This window comes from Triticum urartu, chromosome 7A (genome assembly GCF_056163025.1).
Source record: "Triticum urartu cultivar PI428250 chromosome 7A, HENAU_Tu73, whole genome shotgun sequence".
Lineage (NCBI taxonomy): Eukaryota > Viridiplantae > Streptophyta > Magnoliopsida > Poales > Poaceae > Triticum > Triticum urartu.
The window spans coordinates 260,752,324-260,756,491 of record NC_141879.1 but is presented as its reverse complement, the minus strand read 5'-3'; positions in this window follow the sequence as shown (position 1 = coordinate 260,756,491).

Here is a 4,168-nt window from a genome sequence, read left to right as displayed (position 1 = left end):
TGCAAATGTGCAACATAGTACTCACAGTGACTTCCATGAAGGGTTCACGTGGTGACATGATGCCAATGGACCCAGAATGGCCGCATCATCCGTCCAATATCCATTTCAGGGCAGGCAGATAGTCAGCCACAGAGCCACTCACTCACTCATGCCATGGCAAGGACAGAATCGACCGCAACAGTCAGCAGGCTTAGCGATCTTCCGACGGCCATGCAGGCGAAAAGCTGCCTTTCATGTTGCCTTCGAAACCTTGCCTGCAAAACCGATGGCTGGCTGCAGACTGCAGCGTGCGGGTAGACAGAGAGGAACAAGAGAATATCACACACACGCCGCATAGCACAGTGATTCCCGGGCCGAGCCCTACGCGTGCGCGGGCTTGCCTTATCCCGACGGGGAAACGGCGCCAAAACGACACGCGCGCGGGGCCAAGGAGGATCCTCCTTGGGATCGGCGGACGACAGGACGGGACGACGCGCGCACATGCACATGCGCCAGCTCCGTGCTCGCGACGGAGCATCGAGAAGGAACTCTGGCGGACGACGAGGTGATCAGTGCCGATGGATCGATCGGCCGGTCGGTCTTGTCATTTCTCACCGTGTGTGATGCCTCGCCTTATTGACGGTTCTCTAGATCTCGTCGAGCTCCGGCGTGCGGTTTATGGGCATGCTGGTAGAAAAACTTAATTGGTCTTGTCAATGAAAAGAAATTGTGAAAAAGATACTTAAGGATTTTTTATTGAAAAGATCAAATCTATTACAAAAATCATTGGAAGTATATAGTATTTCAAACCTAATAAAAATTACATCAAGATTCCGAGACCATCGAACGGCCACTACTGCCGCCGGAACGAGTCGCCGACATGCTAGTGTCGCTGCTCCTCTATCGGAGCCGGTTTGACCTTGTCAATGACAGCCGGGAAGTCTTCGTGCACGTACCCCTAAGGACCAGCGCCTGGAGCGGCAGTTGTCGCCGTTGAACCCTTGCATAGATTTGAAACACCTGACACCAAATCTCACAACATGATGAGAAACCCTAACCTCACCGCCCCAAGGAGACGGGAAGAATCTATGTCAGAGGTCCGTCGAGTACGTCCAAACAAACAAACTCGAGAAGAATCAGAGTCCGGAAGACAAACTCGAGAAAGAAACGCCGCTCTCTGTTTGAGCTACGTGGACTAAAAAACCTAACATAACCTACTAACTGAAGCGAAGGCACCGAGATTTTCCTCCCCGTCACCGGCCGCCGGAACGGCTGGTAGAGGGGTGGCGAATTCACGGACTCATTGGTGAAGTCTGGAGGGGAGAGTTTACCCTAGTCGTCAGGGTTAGATTAAGGATATCTTAACACGATAATTATCATGGAAAATAGTAGCCAATACAATGAAAGACAATAAGACACAAAACAATCAATACAAATAAAATTACATAAAAAATCATACTAGTTGTCCTCTTTGTTCGACTATACGCCCCTTGATGGAGCTTAAATTTTGCATTGAACTGGCGGTAAAGTAAAGTGACACATGTATACAATCTAGTCGTACTAGTCATTGAAGCAATGTTCACTCACTAGTAGAAACAAGATGTAATAACCGTTGAAGACACATTGGTTGGGGCATCATCCCACGCAGTGCCGGCTTGCAATCCTTAACCACCAGTCCAGAGATTTGTGAAAAACGGAGCATGCCACATAAATAAATCAAAAGAAGAGGTCGAAATCACCACATCAAAAGATGGCATTTTGGTCCAATCAATGTCTTGAGACTAAAATTTGCGCGGGTGTGGGTGGAATTAAGGTCGATCACATGACTAACCATTAGTTTGAGATAAGAAAATATCATTTGACTATATTGACTGCAAAAGAAAATAATCGTATTTCATATCTTTCGTAGTGTAGGGATATGAATTGAGTGTGATAATTTTGTTGATACGTATTGGCATGTATATATATCATTAAGCACTCAAGGTTTGTCTTATATTCCGACACCTTTATCTGCTATCTCAACCAACTTCTAGTCTTTTAGTAGCTATATGCTTGTGCGAACTCCTCAAATTTTGGGATGAATGAAATGTTGGGGAACGTAGTAAGTTCAAAATTTTCCCTACGCACACGCAAGATCATGGTGATGCATAGCAACGAGAGGGGAGAGTGATGTCTACATATCCTCATAGAACGTAAGCGGAAGCGTTATGACAACGCGGTTGATGTAGTCGTATGTCTCCACGATCGACCGATCCTCAGTACCGAACGTACGGCACCTCCGCGTTCAGCACACGTTCAGCTCGGTGAGTCCTGCGAACTCACGATCCAGTAGAGCTTCGTCAGCACGGCGGCGTGGTGACGGTGTTGATGAAGCTACCGACGCAGGGCTTCGCCTAAGCACCGCTATGATATGACCGAGGTGGATTATGGTGGAGGGGGGCACCGCACACGGCTAAGAAAGATCAATGATCAACTTGTGTGTTCTACGGTGCCCCCTGCCCCCGTATATAAAGGAGCAAGGGGGGAGGCCGGCCGGCCCTTGCAGGGCGCGCCAGGAGGAGGAGTCCTCCTCCTAGTAGGAGTAGGACTCCCCCTTTCCTACTCCTACTAGGAGGGGGAAAGGAAGGAGGAGAGGGAGAAGGAAAGGGGGGCGCCGCCCCCCCTTCCCTAGTCCAATTCAGACCAGAGGGGGAGGGGGCGCGCGGGCTGCCCTGGCCGGCCCTCTCTCTCCACTAAGGCCCATGTGGCCCATTACTTCTCCGGGGGGGGGGGGGTTCTGGTAACCCTCCGGCGCTCCGGTTTTCTCCGAAATCACCCGGAACACTTCCGGTATCCTAACATAGTCGTCCAATATATCAATCTTTATGTCTCGACCATTTCAAGACTTCTCGTCATGTCCGTGATCACATCCGGGACTCCAAACTACCTTCGGTACATCAAATCACATTAACTCATAATACCGATCGTCATAGAACTTTAAGCGTGCGGACCCTACGGGTTCGAGAACTATGTAGACATGACCGAGACATGTCTCCGGTCAATAACCAATAGCGGAACCTGGATGCTCATATTGGTTCCTACATATTCTACGAAGATCTTTATCGGTCAAACCGCATAACAACATACGTTGTTCCCTTTGTCATCGGTATGTTACTTGCCCAAGATTCGATCGTCGGTATCTCAATACCTAGCTCAATCTCGTTATCGGCAAGTATCTTTACTCGTTCTGTAATGCATCATCCCGCAACTAACTCATTAGTTTCATTGCTTGCAAGGCTTATAGTGATGTGCATTACCGAGAGGGCCTAGAGATACCTCTCTGACAATCAGAGTGACAAATCCCAATCTCGATCTATGCCAACTCAACAAGTACCATTGGAGACACTTGTAGAGCACCTTTATAATCACCCAGTTATGTTGTGAGGTTTGGTAGCACACAAAGTGTTCCTCCGGTAATCGGGAGTTGCATAATCTCATAGTAATAGGAACATGTATAAGTCATGAAGAAAGCAATAGCAGTAAACTAAAACGATCAAGTGATAAGCTAACGGAATGGGTCAAGTCAATCACATCATTCTCCTAATGATGTGCTCCCGTTTATCAAATGACAACTCATGTCTATGGTTAGGAAACAGAACCATCTTTGATCAATGAGCTAGTCAAGTAGAGGCATACTAGTGACAGTTTGTTTGTCTATGTATTCACACATGTATTATGTTTCTGGTTAATACAATTCTAGCATGAATAATAAACATTTATTATGAAATAAGGAAATAAATAATAACTTTATTATTGCCTCTAGGGCATATTTCCTTCAGTCTCCCACTTGCACTAGAGTCAATAATCTAGATCACACAGTAATGATTCTAACACCCATGGAGCCTTGGTGCTGATCATGTTTTGCTCGTGAGAGAGACTTAGTCAACGGGTCTGCAACATTCAGATCCGTATGCATCTTGCAAATCTCTGTCTCCTACCTGGACTTGATTGCGGATGGAATTGAAGTGTCTCTTGATGTGTTTGGTTCTCTTGTGAAATCTGGATTCCTTTGCCAAGGCAATTGCACCAGTATTGTCACAAAGATTTTCAATGGACCGGATGCACTAGGTATGACACCTAGATCGGATATGAACTCCTTCATCCAGACTCCTTCATTTGCTGCTTCCGAAGCAGCTATGTATTTCGCTTC